Source organism: Cricetulus griseus (assembly GCF_003668045.3).
Source record: "Cricetulus griseus strain 17A/GY chromosome 1 unlocalized genomic scaffold, alternate assembly CriGri-PICRH-1.0 chr1_0, whole genome shotgun sequence".
NCBI lineage: Eukaryota > Metazoa > Chordata > Mammalia > Rodentia > Cricetidae > Cricetulus > Cricetulus griseus.
The window spans coordinates 74,439,537-74,455,226 of NW_023276806.1; the positions used below are offsets into that span (position 1 = coordinate 74,439,537).

Below are 15,690 nucleotides of genomic sequence, written 5' to 3' on the forward strand. Positions count from 1 at the left end.
CTGGAAATGGGAAGAATATCTGATCCCATATGAACAGAGGGGAGAGACATATGTACCAGTGGCATTGGGTTCCGTGTTTTCCAGCCCAGAGAGTGCTGCTGCTACTACTCCTGAAGACATTTTATGTAAGAAAAAAGCAAGGTGGAAGAGAAAAGAAATGTAGTGGGAAAATTGGGGTAGCATGGGCTCGTCTCACACATTCTTAAGCAATGCTGTTGGGACAAACAGTAGAAATGGCTGGTAATCAGATAGACATAGTAGCACCAGTGCAGGGCTAAGGAAAGGAGCATGAGTTCCTCTTGTGGACAAAGCCATAAGTATGGCTGAAATTGACAACAAAGAGAAAGTAAAGAAGGACCCCTATTCAAGTTCCTTGAACCCACTTAAGTACTGTGAATGATTAGGAGACGTTTCTTTTCTTTCAATCACCTAAAAATTATACAAGACTGTGTCCCCATCCCCATTTTTTTTGGTTGTCAATTTTCTGCACTGGTTATTTTTCTTGTTGCTGTGATCAAGTACCTGTCAAGCAGCAATTTAAGAAAGGAAGGGATTATTCTGGCTTATCGTTGAGGCTACAGCCCATGGTGGCAGGGAAAGCATGGTGACACAGCAGCCCTGGTTGTGATGGCAAGAGAGTGGAGCTACTCTCTCATGTCTAGCCCGATCAGGAAGCAGAGAAAAGGAACACCAACACTCACCCAGTACTCTATGATCCTCAAAAATTTACCATCAAAAGAGATTTTGAGCCAGAGATTTTGATATTGAAGTAAAGGGAGCCAGGAAACATGCTCTGAAGATTAGGATGTCCCTGGCACGGATCAGGAGTAAAGCAGAAGCCAGGGAAATTATCAGCAAGAAGGAGAAACCTCTCAAGTATGAGGAAGTTTGTTTTACCACACAGGGTACTGGTAGGTCACCTCCCAGTGAGGCTCCCCTGACCACATAGGTCATCCATTCATGCTAGTATGTCTCCCCACTAACAGAAAACCCCCTTAGCAAAAGGAGTGGTTAGTTGAGGTATTGATTGAAGGACTCATTGACTTTCATTGAAGACTCTCTGAAATTTCAAAATGTCATTTTTAAGGTTTTTCAATTGAATGGCTAAATAAACAAGTGAGAAAAATGCTCCAGTTTATTTCCTTATAGTCCAAGTAATAATACAGTCTCGGAGTCATTGTGGAATATGGGAGGGAAGAGGAAAAAAAGCAGAATTAAGCAATAAAGTCACCAAACAAGTTAAGTCACCAGCCTTTATACCCAGTTTTGGATTCTGTTGCTAGCAATTATTTTTAGCAAACATTATCCTTTTACTATGTACTATGTAATAAGAAAAGATGTGGTACTATTAACAGTTCCTAAAAACCAAAGTATACAACGGAGCATGTCTTCATGACAAGCCAAACACTGAAAAGACACCTGGGGGTACTTAATGAGAAGCTGTGAGAGTCCATTAAGGAAAAGGAAATGTGTTTTACCAGCCACTTTAAGCAAAGACAGCAAAAATCATTTCAACTCCTCTCCAATTAAATGTCTTATTTCTCAGAGTCACAGAATAATTCATCACTGGAAATAGACATTTCCTTATTACCATTAAAGCTATACTTAATATTTGTCCTAAATAAATTACAAAGCTAAAAGAAATGTCATTTGGAGGTCACACATTTCACACTTCCACTTAGCAGGACTCATAACAACATTTGAATTTGATTTTAAAACATCAAATTTGGGTTGGGGAAGTGGCTCAGTGTACGAGGCCATGTTTTCCAGCGCCCAACTCTGAAAAAGAAAAGTATTAAACCCTATTTTCTGAGATGCAAATGGAAGAAGTAAATGAACCTGACGATAAGGGAAAGGATGTAGGTAATAACAGTGCAAGGCCTTTGTAACCAAATAGCTTAGGAAATGAAGATGATTGCTTCTCTATTTGTCTCTGCCTCTGTGTGTGTGTGTGTGTCTCTGTCTCTGTCTCTGTCTCTGTCTCTCTCTCTCTCTCTCTCTCTCTCTCTCTCTCTCTCTCTCTCTCTCTCTCTGTGTGTGTGTGTGTGTGTGTGTGTGTGTGTGTGTTGTGGGAGTGGAACCCGGGTCTTAGAGCATGGTAAGCACTATGCAATGTCCCTCATTTAATAGATTCATCTCCCGGCCGAGCGTTGGTGGCTCACGCCTTTAATCCCAGCACTGGGGAGACAGAGGCAGGCAGATCTCTGTGAGTTCCAGGCCAGCCTGGTCTCCAGAGGGAGTGACAGCATAGAAAAAAAATTCATCTCCCAAGTAAGCTTTGGGGCCCTGCCTGGCTGACACCCTAATTTCCCTCCCAGTATGTGTATGCCCTAGAAGACATGCTGCAGGCTCTGAAAGTCCAAGCAAGACCTTCTTCTCAGAAAACGCTCTGGCTAACCAGTTCCTGGCCTCTGGCCCCGTGCCCACAACAACCAGGGAGCAGGTGCCCACTACCAAGACCGTACATTTGCAGTCTCGGACACGTTACACCAGTGAGATGTGGAGCTGCGGGGCATGACATCATCTAGAGCTGATCTGGAGAGCTTGAGATGGACGTGAGGAAGCGCATAGCAAAGTGGCGCAGACCTGCTGCATTCAGCATCCGAGCTCGACCTCATTCCTCCTGAGGCACTGGAGCCTCCAGGAAAAGCTGGCAGAGAAGATGCTAGGCCTGGCGCACAGTCTCAAAATCAGCACACTGGCCACCCAGAGTGTCATCAAGAAGGACAGCCAGACCCTGTCACACTCTCTCAAGATGGCTGACCAGAAACCGGAGAGGCTGAAGATGGACCCAGAACTGCTGGAGCAGCAGGCGCAGAAGTCGGTGAACTGGCGCCTGTGGGCCATGCTCAGTGTTCATCAGCCAGATCAGGTTTATCTTAATCATGTCCGGGCTGAAATAAAGCCAGCCTCCAGCTAAAACATAAAATAAAATAAAAATAAAAAAGATTCATCTAAAATGAATACTCTTAGGGACAGTGGTATTTCCAGAGCAGCTTTTACAGCCTTATTCCTATACGGACTCATAAGAGAGAAAGGAAAACCAGCACCTGTGTGAAGTTTTGTGCCTGCACAAACATAGAGCCGGGGTGGATCCCACAGACCAGGTGCAAGAGAAAGCCTGGTACATCTTTTACAAAAGCTAGGAGGACATATCCATTTTTAACAATATGTTTAACATATTATAAAAAAATATATGTAGCTACTCTCTGTGGTGTCTCTATTACAATACCATAAAATTAAAAATTTAAATTATTAGCATGAATTTTGGCATTAATCTTTGTATTATACAATTCCAGTTTTAAATTTAAATATAAGAACATTTCATTTGTATGTAAAATCATCAACATTACAAAATTCACATTTCGTGGTTCACACATGAATATTTATTGTGCTCTTAAAAAAAAAAAAAAGGAAACATTGCACAAAAGGAATCCCACCACTCTTCCACCCGTTTTCACTTTTGCTTTCTTACTACAGCACATTCTATGGACACCCTTGACCTTTGGCTTACTGGAAAATCAGGAAAGACTTAAACAACAAGAAACTGTGAAAAGTCTCCCTCCACTTTTGTACATGTTTGTTCGTGTAGATGTAATGCTTGTGTGTGTGTGTGTGTGTGTGTGTGTGTGTGTGTGTGTGGTGTGCATACATGTGAAGCCTGGGTCTCAAGTGTCTTCTTCAATCACTCACTCTCCATCTTTTTTTAAAATTAAAAAAAAATGTGTATGTATGAGGATTTGCCTGCATGTGTGTATATATACCACATGTACACTTGTTGCCCCAGAGGCCAGATCTCATTTCCTGGGACTGGAATACATAGACAGTTGTGAGCTGCCATATGGATGCTTGGAACCAAACCCGAGACCCCAGCAAGAGCAGCAAGTGCTCTTAGTTGCTGATCCATCTCTCCAGCCCTCCCCCACTACTATTTTTTGAGACATGATCTGTCACTGAACTTGGAGCTTGTTATTTTGGCTAGACCTTCTGGCCTGTCATCTCCAGAAGTCCTCCAGTCTCCCCTTCCCAGTGCTGTGGTTCCAAATGTATGTCAGCTTGCCCAATAGTCTCACTGTTCACTTTCTCTTGTGTCATGATTTTCAAATGGTTGCTTGTTTATAGAAGCAGCAAGAACAAGGAATGTGCTAGTGGTCCATGGTCACTGGTATTTCTTAGGATGCCAATGCACACTTTTGAAACATTTTATTTTTGTTTAACAGAGAGCCTCTCAGGGTTACAGACTCCCCATTTCATCATAAACAGGATATCACTTTTGTGTTCCCATTGGATTTTGATTAGTTCCCATACATTAGTCAGTGTCTGTTGCAACTCTGGCCATATGGCTTTGCAAAGGTTATATGCAAAGGTTACATGCAAGGATGGAAGAAACACATGTTCATGTATCTCTTCTGCTTATATACATGCTCCATTTCTTCACCAGATTCACAAAACACAACATCAAAGCTTAAGTTATCTGATGGGTAAACAGATAAAGAAATTTTCATATATGCATACAATGGAAACTATTCAGCCTTTAAAAATGAATGAAATTATGCCATTTGCAACAGTCTGGATGGACCTAGAGGCTACTACATTAAGTGAAATAAGTCAAACTCAGGAAGACAAATTCTGTATAATGTCACATGTAGAGTGACATTTGCCTATTTTAATAGGCAAACTCATAAAACCAGAAAGAAGGGGGTTGATATGGGATGGAGACAGGACAGAGAATAGAGAGCTGATGATCAAAAATTTCAGTTATACAAGGTAAGCAAGCTTTGGTGACTTTGGCTAGCCACGCTTTGTTGAGTATTTGAACTCACTGAAGTGGGTGGCCCTCAAGGTTCATACCACAAACATTATTACGTGTGGTTCAATGTCTGCACCTAAAAGACACAGAAAGGAGGAACCAAGCCATCAACTGATGCAAACCCAGGGACCACTTACAACCACTTTCAAAATGTCTTTTTCTGGAAATGAGGCAAACACATCTACCCTATCATCTTCTTACATCAGTGTGTTTTCATCTCCGAAGTGAAGACTTGGAAGTGAAGCAATACTAGGAAAGCTTTTATGGTCTTTTGATGATCCGGGAGATGGATATCCCTTAGCAGATTAACTCTGCCTGCTCCAAGAAGGACCAGGGTCTAGGAGACAAGAAACATTGTCATTTTGTTTTCACCACACAAACACAGAAAGATCTCAGGCCCTTCTAAGCTGGGCCTGAGTATGGTGAGTAACCAGCAGAGATGGCTAAGCCACACACCACTGGGCCCATCCCCAGAGTCTCTGCTTCTCTAAGAACCACTGTCCTAGCTTCAAATAGATCCAATAAGGAAACCAATACTGTGATTTAAAAAATAAATAAATAATCTTTTTGTTGTTGTTAAAGAAAATGAAAACATTCATACCTCTAAATCTAAACTTTATCTTCCGACCTCAAAAGTTTTCCTAAGTGAATTTCAGTGAGTAATGGTAGGGCTAAGTATCTATTCTTGCTTCACTTTGTTCTTAGGACTTTAATATTTATTTTACTTATTGTGGTTACAGGGAGAGTCATGGAGTGCATGTAGAATTCAGAGAACAGCTTGGGAGCTAGCTCTGTCCTTCTACATATTCTGGGGCTCAGACTCTGAGGTTGCCAGGCTTGTTCAGCAAGCACTTTTATATGCTGAACCATCTCTCTGGCCCCAATATCCATTCTTAAACATATGTCTAGCATAAGCATACTAAATCTCTTTTTTGTCATCATATTTAGAAGTTTAGGCATAGCTATTTATTTTTAGCTTGGCAATTTTGGAAAGAATGTGAGTTTTCAGTTCAATGTAACATACAATTAAAGAAATTGTATTGCATCAAAAGAAAAACTCATCTAAAATTTACTTTCACAAAGCCAGGTGTGGTGGTGCATATCTATAGTCCCTGTACTTGGAAACTGAGACAGGAGGGTTTCAAGTTCAAGACCAGCCTAGGATAGATGATAAGATTCTGTCTCAAAAGAAAATTATTTACACACATATTTATAGATTTTTCTAAAACTTTAAAAATAAGCGGCATATATGAAGTTCATTTTTCTAAACACATTCATAACCATGCAGCTATGGATTCTACTATGTATAATTTTTGTTGAGCTGAAACCATATGTTAAAATGTACAATTTGAAGTATGTCTTGCCATTTTCAATGGTATTATAATAAATAGCATCTGAACCAAAAAAAATCAACATACCTGAGAGTACTAAATATTTATCATACAGAAAGTAAATGATATTACTATAATTGCAATAAATGTACCATATTAGTTTCCTGAATTGTATGGTATACATTAATATCCAAATGAAGTATTTTCATTTAGTAGTCGAGGATTTGAAACTGCAAATTACTACATATCTGCATTTAAGCTTAGTTTTATTTGATTTCATACTTTATATATTTTTATATTTACCAAAACAATGTCAAATGCAAAAGGTTCAGCACACTAAATCAACACAGCTAGTCCTCCTCCTGGAGCCAAGTCTTCTCCTATCTGTCCTTTTCATTTAGTGAACATCAATGCTGAACACTTCTAAGGTTTCATTAGGTCCCCATTTTTCTCTTGGTGTTTCTAGTTTGACTTCCCCTGATAACATGATGCTTATGTCACACATGGAATGTAACTACAGCCATCCCAATGGTTATGCAAATGCTAAGAAGGCATTATATAACTATGAAATTAAACTCATGATTTTCTACATGAAGACACATCAACTCTGTTATATTACATTTCTTCTGGTAGGTAAGACTCTAATAATAAAATAACTTGTTGGAGTAATTCTGTGTCTTGCCTGACTGGTAGGACTGAAGCTCCTGTGCACCCAGCATCTCCTCTCCACCTCACCTGGTTCCAACACTTACATGCATCTTGCACATGTATAAATTACATGGTAAGATATTTGATTCTTGCCAAGTATGTGACTAGCTAATGTATTTACAGATAGGCAGGCTGTTGAGAAAATCTCCCTTTGTATTTTAGAAAGAGAAGAGCAAACTGAGAATGTGATGCAAGCAAGTGGCCCAGAGTCTATCTTCATTAGGTTTTTCACCATCAGAGGTAGTTGTGTGCAGTGGTCTGCTACCCTCTGGAAGGCACATTAGATGAGAAATTCATTGGCTATCACTTGGTGCCCAAACACAATAGAACGTTATCTTGGACACGGATGAGATGTCCTAGGAGTTCCAGTTAGAATGATTCTTTCTAAAGATTAAGTGAGAAATAAAAGACATGTCTTTGTCCTCACAACTGAGGTTTCTTATCCGACAGTCTATGCCATTAGTAGAGTATGAAGGATCTTAACACACAGAGGAAATGAAATATAACAGAATCATCTGTCTTCATGTAGGAAAATCATGAACTTAATTGCACAGTTACACAGTGCTTTCTTAGCATTTGCATGGTGACTTTGGGGATGGTTGTAATTACATTCCATGTGTGACATAAACACCAACCCACAATGCAAGACAGTAGCCTCATTCAACTTGTACTGATGATCCCTGTATTGATGTCTGGGCTTTCTTTTGACAGTTTCTTTTCCTCCGTCTCTACCCCTCTCCCCTGCCCAACTCTTCTCTGGCCCACTCCCACGGTTACTTTGTTTTGTTCTTTTTTATTGTTGTTACTCTGTTTTGTTTAGTTTTTAGTACAAGGTCTTGCTATCAATCCCAGACTGACTTGTAACTCACTATCCAGACTGGCCTCAAAGTCAGAATCCTCTTACTTCAACCTTCCTCACGCTAGGTTTGCACATGTGAGTCAACATACCCAATCCCACTAACTCTAAAGAGCACTTAAGTCTTTTTCAGGCCCAGTGTGATTTCCTTTTATACTCACTGGCCTGGGAAACTTCAGGACAGTGTTTAAAACATAAATTTGACCTCCAAATTTTTGGCCATTTGTTGACTAACAGTTGTGTCCTACCTATATAATCTTATAATAATCAATAGTAATTGAGTTCACAATGTAGTCTCCTATATCAGTAAGACCTTTAGTGATCATGAGATCCTAGACACAATTCTTAGTTTAGGTTAAAAATGAAACCTAGTCAGGGACTGGTGCCACTAGTTCTTGAGAGCCCCTAGAAGATGTCTCCTTGCTCTCCGGAGCAAAAAGGTGGAAATAGAAAAACCAGAATTCACCAGCAGTCACTTAGCAAAGCACACAGAAATCTTTCTAAACTAAGAAAATAAGAAGTGAAGAGAATAGGGGAGAAAAGCTGGGGTGAAGGATCATAACAGAGATGGGGCAGGAGACCTGTGGACCAGCACTTCAGTGAGTCCGACTAATTCAGAATTGAGAAGTGGATGGCACATAAAGTAGCTGACATGGGAGCAGAGCTGAGGTGAAGAGGGGGCCTGTGAACTGAAGTACCTGTAAAAGCACTTGCCACTAAGCCTCACTAATTGAGTTCCATCTCCTGGACCTATGGAAGGTCAAAAGAAGGACCCAGCTCTCTCAAGCTGTCTTCTTACCTCCACACACGTACAGTGGGACAAGAGCTCCAACACCCTCCCACACACACAATACATACATACATGTAATGAAGTATAATTTTTAGAAAAGATCCTTCAAGGCTGAATAATTAAAAACTCTGGTTATAGAGAGTTAAAATGTTACAGATTCCAAACCAATTTATTTAGGGTCATCTTTATCCCCCTGAATAGCCATTAATAGCTGCCTATTGTCTGTCTGACCTAGCATCCTTTCAACTACCAGGTAAAGCCTCTGTAATATATTAGGGACACCTAACTTCTTCTAACCCAGAAACTGAGAATGTCATCTCAGCACCTGTCACACAGTTAGTTCTCCACCCTGTGCTGTGACCTGCCTCCCTAATGCTCCTACCAATGTATTTAGAAATCTCTTGGTTTCTGACTTTTTTCTGTCACTGAGTATGGAATACATATCACTGCCTCCACACTGGACCATGTGACTGGGACAACTTGAATCCACAGTGCCAGGCCATTGCCATGCATATTTAGCTCAGAATAATTGTCTCATTCTTTTCGTAGTGGGAATTATGTTTAACAGTAACAGGTGAAAAAATCATAAGATTCCTTCACCCCTGACTGGGAAGCCACAGGTTAGTTATTCATTTAAAAATCTCTTCATATCTAGGAAGAGCTGGCAAAGAGAGATGAATATGATCAAAACATGTATGAAATTCTTAAAGAACTAATGAAGTGTTTTTAAAGGATGTAATACAGAGGCAGATTCCATTATTTATAAGGACATACACTATTGGAGATGTTTCTAATTTCTGTAGAAGTATTCATTACTAGGTGATGTTTTGCCATAAAACTTCCCGTTTATGTTGAAACTAGAAGCTACACAAGAGGCTTGAATATTCGTGTAATCACGAAGAAAAGAGATACTTTGTAAAGATTGTATCAAAGAAATTATAAAAGATTATTTGACATAACGTTTGATGAACTTAGGAAACAGAAAAGTACCATAAACCTCATTAGGATGGAAATGAGGAACAGCCTCTCATTAAACAGTTGCCTCTGGGTTTTATGCCTCTGGCATTATTTGTCACTTTCCCCCTACACACAACTGTGGGACTTCATATTCAGACAAAATCCTATCTGCTTGAGCCTCCAGTAATCACAATGTGAGAAATAAGCTTTGAGCGGGGGCTGATCGTCAGTGTGTCACCGCCTAGCATATGCTAACTGCCTGTGAAGTTGATAACTAGATATGGTGTGTTAGCATTTATATGATATTGTTTATAGGATGCATTATATAATAATTCACATACTATATGTGTACAGGAGTTATTAGCACCGAGCCTGGTGACAGCCAGGAAGAACACTTCTGTCACAGGCTCTGAGACTAATGAGCTTGGTAAACTTGCTAAGACATCTACTGACATTGCTACCAATGATAACTTGGCAAACAGATGATGTTAATCAATTTATAATCCTGGGCTAGAGATCACACAATTTAATGGGGAATGTTAGTTTCCATGATTCACATACTTTTACAAAAAACCCCAAATTACCTTATTAACAATTAGCTGACTTAATAAAGGGGTGAGGAAGGAGATGGCTCAGCGGGGAAGGCCCCTTTCCTCAAAAGCCTGACACCTGAGTTGGATCCCTGGCACTCTAGAAAGAGATAACAAACTGAACAAAGTTGCCCTTTGCCCCCACATCTGTACCATAGCATGTGCCTGTACATCTGTACACAGACAGACAGCACAAACAAATACATATTTTTAAGAATAGTAATCTTGAAAGGAGAAATAACAGAGTCCAGAAACTTGGGACTCCGTGACTTAAGACAACTGTTTTTACAGCTGCTTCTTAACCACAGCCAGTAAAAGATAAACTTGAAAACTTCTCTTAGCAACAAAAGTCAACTCAAAAACAGTCTTTTGATAAGAACTAAAGTAAGATGGGTCATTATACACATTGTTAAAACCTCTGGACCACTCATTGAGTTTAAGAGGACCTAACTACCTGTTAGTGTGGCCATGCACATCCTTCCTTTTTTTGGCAAAAGATCTTTTTTTAAATTTTAATCATTTTATTTATTTGAATTAGAAACAAGATTGTTTTACATGACAATCCCAGTTCCCTTCTCCTTCCCGTCCTCCCCTACACCCCCCCAACTAAAACCCTACCTATCACATACCCTTTCTTCTATTCTTCCTCTGACTCAACCTTTCTGCTCCCTCATGACCTCTGCATCCTTCCTCTTCTTCCCTTCTCATTCTCATAGCTCCCTCCCCCCTCTTCCAGTGCTCTCAACTAATGCACATCCTTCTAATCAAACCAGTGATTCTTGAGAAAAGACAGAAGAAGTGACTGTCTAACCACAGCCTAACAGGGTCAGGGTGCCTCCATGGAAGTCATTAGATGAGATAGAAAGGAAGGGGACAGCACAGCAAATCAGAGAACTGTGTCCACAGAACCACCTTGAGGAGGTACCATGAGTAGCTGTTGACGTGTGAAACTGAATGGAGTGAAAAAAATAAGAATCCAGTTGTGACTCCGGACTGCTACAGAGATTATCAGTGTAGCTAACACACTATGAGATCAATCAACTTGTTTACACAATAGCCTGAATCCCAAGAAGTCTTCAAAGAGGGTGCATCCACCCACATTCACTTCAGACATGGATTTTTTGGTGAGTCCAAGGAATGGTCTTCCAAAGAGCAGGTAAGGGGCCTGGAACTCCTGGTTCTCCACTCAGGTTCCCCAGTGTTGGAATTACAAGCATGTGCCAACACAACCTGCTCCATCAAGATTTTTAAAGACTTCCATCACCACTTGAGTCTGGAATAGATGAGATATTCCCACAGTTGAGGTTCGTAGTTCTGAAGTTTTGACTCATTTGAAGCACATCGAGAGAAACGAGAACAGTGTTATTGTCTTAATAAAATATAAAGAATTCCATTTGAAGAAGAGGTTAGTGTGTGAATGGTGACTTTCCTAACTTTGTATTATTGAAATCTCATTACATTTATCAAATGGTGGTAAAAATAAATAGTTATCTTTCATTGTTGTTACTAATGTTATGGGGCAACATTAAGTTTGTCAACTTTATATTATCCAAAAGTTCAAAGATCTTCTAACCTCAAAGCAATCTCATGTGAACTTTTGCAGCCAAAAATAAGTTATTTATATGGAGTCTGAACCGGCCATCTTTTGTAACCAGGCAAGGTTTCCAGGGGAGGGACTGGGTGGCCTTTGACTGAGTTATTGGCCAAGGGCATCTTCTGGAGATCCCTAAACAACCAGGCTGATCCTAGAACAGAAGGTCATTTTCTGAAATCTGTCAGCAGGGCCCCATTGCCAAGGACAACATCCACACAGCCCAATGAATGTCGAAAGGTCAAGTTGGTGCATGCCAGGCGCTTTCACCCTATATTGTAATCTCTTTAGTGTGAGAAAGTACTCTGCAGACTACAGAAAGAAAAACCTGGACACTAACCCAGCCACAAAACCCTCCACCTACAAGCTGTCCTGCCTGCAATATGTGCTGGGGCAACGGTGGCACAGAATCTGTGGGAGTGGCCAACCAACGTCTGGTTTAACTTGAGGCCCATCCCAGGAGAGAGAGCTCATGCCCTACACTGCCTGGATAGCCAGGAACTGGACACTGGATAGCCCAGAGACCTAGGGTAGATCCAAACATGACTGCTCTTTTAAAAAAAATCAATGAAATGGTCCCAATGATATTCTACTATAGTCACAGATCAGTGCCTTGTCCAGTCATCATCAGAGAGGCTTCTTCTGGCAATAGATAGGAATGGATGCAGAAACTCACAGCTAGACATTATGCAGAGAGAGTCTAAACTGAGAGGTCTCCATCTGTTTCTTCCCTTAGGAGACCAGGGAGCTCCTCTGAAGAGGGGGAGGAAATGTGTAGGAGTCAGAGGATGGAGGACACTAGAAGAACTTGGCCCACTGAATCAGCTACGCAGGGATCATAGAGCCTAAAGCGGCAAGCATGGTTCTGCACCAGGTCCTCTGCATATATGTTATGGCTGATAACTTAGTGTGTTTGTGGAACTCGTAACAGTGAGGGTGGACGTATCTCAGTTCTTTTGCCTGTTCTTGGGACTCTTTTCCTCCTGTTGGGTTGCCTTGTCGAGCCTCATTATGAGGGCTTTTTCCTTGTCTTGTTGTATCTTGTTTCTTTCTGTTGGTTGTTGTCTCTTGGAGGTCCGCTCTTTTTCGAAGAGGAAATGGAGAGGGTGTGGCTCTGAGGGAGATGGGAGGTGGGCGGAGTCGGGAGGAATGGAAGGAGGGGAAACTGTGTTTAGGATGTATCATATGAGAAAAGAATCTACTTTCAATTAAAACAAATAAATAAAATAAGTACGGCTTTCAAACACAGTAGAACAGATTAAACATTATCTTTGAAAACAAAACAACAGAAGGACAAAAACACACCTTGAAGTCCTTGTCTGGCATCTGTGGGATCGTGATAGCATCATTTGCACTCAAACAGGATTGGGTAACCCCACTCTTCCAGCTGTGTTGCCTGAAACACACAGTTCCTCCTGATACATTCAGCGCTCCTCAGTGGACTTCCCACAGCCATCTCCAATATACTGGGCTCTCTGTTCACCTTTACAGTTTCGCAAGTCTCTGGAGCTCTGTGCAGGAATCAGACCTTACTTCATACTGCCTAACCTTGGTTGGTGGCTTTTTGGAACCTTGATGCAAGTCTCTATGCCCCCTAACCATTAGAGTTTTCATACCTATAAAATCAGTACCATATGGGCTATGTCAATTTCTGCTGATAGCTGGAGATATACCCCCCTTGGACCACAACTGCAATGACCTCTTTCAAGGTTTTCAAGTGCTTTCAAGGCTACCCTGTGAAAACACTTCTGTGGGAAGTTCTTCTGAGCAGGATGCCGTTAGGGGAGAGACTTTTTGTTCAAGCACTCTTCTTTTAGTGAGAGTTTTGCAGATTAGTTTACTCTCTGGAGCTCTTCATTGACTGGGTCAAAGTATGAGATTTTGCTTAAATTCCCTAATCCCTTTAATAACACAGTCCCTTTGTCAGCACAGGTCCTGCCCACAACTTTAAACCTGTTTACCTTCCTTTCCTCACCAACGGCACATTTTTTCTCTATCTTTCTATTCCATTTTTTCTAAATCTCTTTTACTGAAATCTGAGGAAATGCAGTCTAAACCATGCCACTGGCTCCTTGATTTATTGTCTTGGAATTTCCTCCACCAAACAATTAGTCCATTGCTTTTAAATTTATGGCCACTGGAATTTTCAGGGCATTCACAGAATGCAGTCAGGTTTCTTTGCCAGAATATAACATGAATGACATCCAGTCCAGTTCCCGACAGGGCCTTTGATTTTTTTCTATAACCTTATAAGACCAGTTTTTCCAGTCCACACTTTTATCAGCATCCGAGTCTTCTAAGTTCCCTCCAGATGGCCCATTAATATCTGCCTCCAGCACTTTAGGACTTCTCCAGCAGGAAGGTCTAAACTTCCACATTCCTCCCACGAACTACTTCCAACAGCTTATGAATCACACGGTGAGGTAGTCACAGCAAAGACTCTATATCTGATACCAATTTTGTGTGTTCATCACTTTGCTTTTCAATAGAAAATTTCCCTTATTATCTGAAAATTTCACATATGCAAACAGTGTATTTCAAATTGTCCCGTTCACTTCCCCTCTCCTTCTTTACATATTATTTTTTCTTTTTACTGCAACCCAATACCTGGCAAGAAGAAAGTTAAATACTTATTTTGACTCACAGTTTTAGTATACAGTCTATCACAACAGACAAGATATGATGATAGGAGCCCCCCTCATACCTGTGCCAGTGGAAGCTTGCTCACCCCTCACAGCTGGGAATTTTAGAACAGAGAGATAAGATAGGAAATAGAGGCTATAACCCTCAAGATCTGATTATCGCATGAATAGCTTCTTCCAACTATTCCCCATTTTGTCAGGGTTCCACAGCCCCGCAAAAGTGCCACTGCTTGAGAACCAAGTATTCCAACATATGAGCCTGTTGTTTAGCATACAAAGCATTACATTAATATTTTGAATGTGTTGAGTTAGATAAAATTTATCATTAAAGCAAAAGTCACTTGAATTTTATTTCATTTCTTTAATGTGGGTTCTAAAAACCCTTAAATTTGTATATATAGCTCACATTTCTATTAGGCATCCTTGTTCTAAAGTCAAACTGTGTTTCTGTTTAAATACAATTAAGACAATGCCTTTTGTTCATTACAGTGGTGTGTATCTGCAATACCATCACTATGGAGGCTGTGAGGCAGAGGATCATGAGTTTTAGGCTAACCTGCATATAACCAGTGATTCACCAATACATAAGCAGATAGGGTTGGGGTATATTTATTAGGGAAATATGCCTAACCAACCAGCAGGAAAGCTGAGAAAGTCAGTCGAAGCAATAGGGAGAAGAGAGCTACCATGTGCCTTGGCTATCCCTTTAAACCTTTCACACGTCACCTGTAGCCAGTCCCTAGGAGGCGTGGTTACAGTGTTTCCCTACACCTGTGTACATAGTAAGATATCTCAACGGAAAAAAAAAAGGATTATTCTTTCTTATAACGTATTTTGTTTGCACACCACACATTCACAACAAACTATAACAGCCTACTTAAGTGCTGTGTAGCAATTTTCCCTGAGATTAAAATCCCCCATCTTATATGGGAGCTCCTAATCAATGTATATCATATTGCTGCTTTATAATACTGTCAGTCTTGAATCCGATGAGCATAATTTAAGTAGAAGGAGCGTATAGTGTGAGTCTGAGGGAACCAATTAAGACAAAGCTAATAATACTAAAGTCTGTACAGAGTTTGCACTTAGCAAATATCATGTACTTCAATTTACAGTGAAGGGTAGACAAATATAAGAGATATATGCATGCTTCTTGAAAGTTGTGCTTTTTCGCCATGGCCTCATTGTCTTTATACTATCAACCTGAGAGAGGAATACTAAATTCTACTTCCCTGTTATATCCCTTAATGGGCCAATTGGCAATACATAAATTAAGATGTGGTTTACCACTTACTAGTTAATTTTCTACAAAAATAATGTTTCTGGCCACTTTTTTGTGGCCAGAAACAAGGACAAATTTGCTTGAATTTTGCATAAAACATCTTTTGAAATACCGGTACCTATTAACTACTCCA

The 15,690-nt window shown here is 40.4% G+C and overlaps 1 pseudogene; it reads left to right on the forward strand.

Moving 5' to 3' along the window:
- The first annotated feature begins 805 nt into the window (after window positions 1-805).
- On the forward strand, window positions 806-3,141 carry LOC100766501 (annotated as a pseudogene).
- The last annotated feature ends 12,549 nt before the right edge of the window (window positions 3,142-15,690 follow it).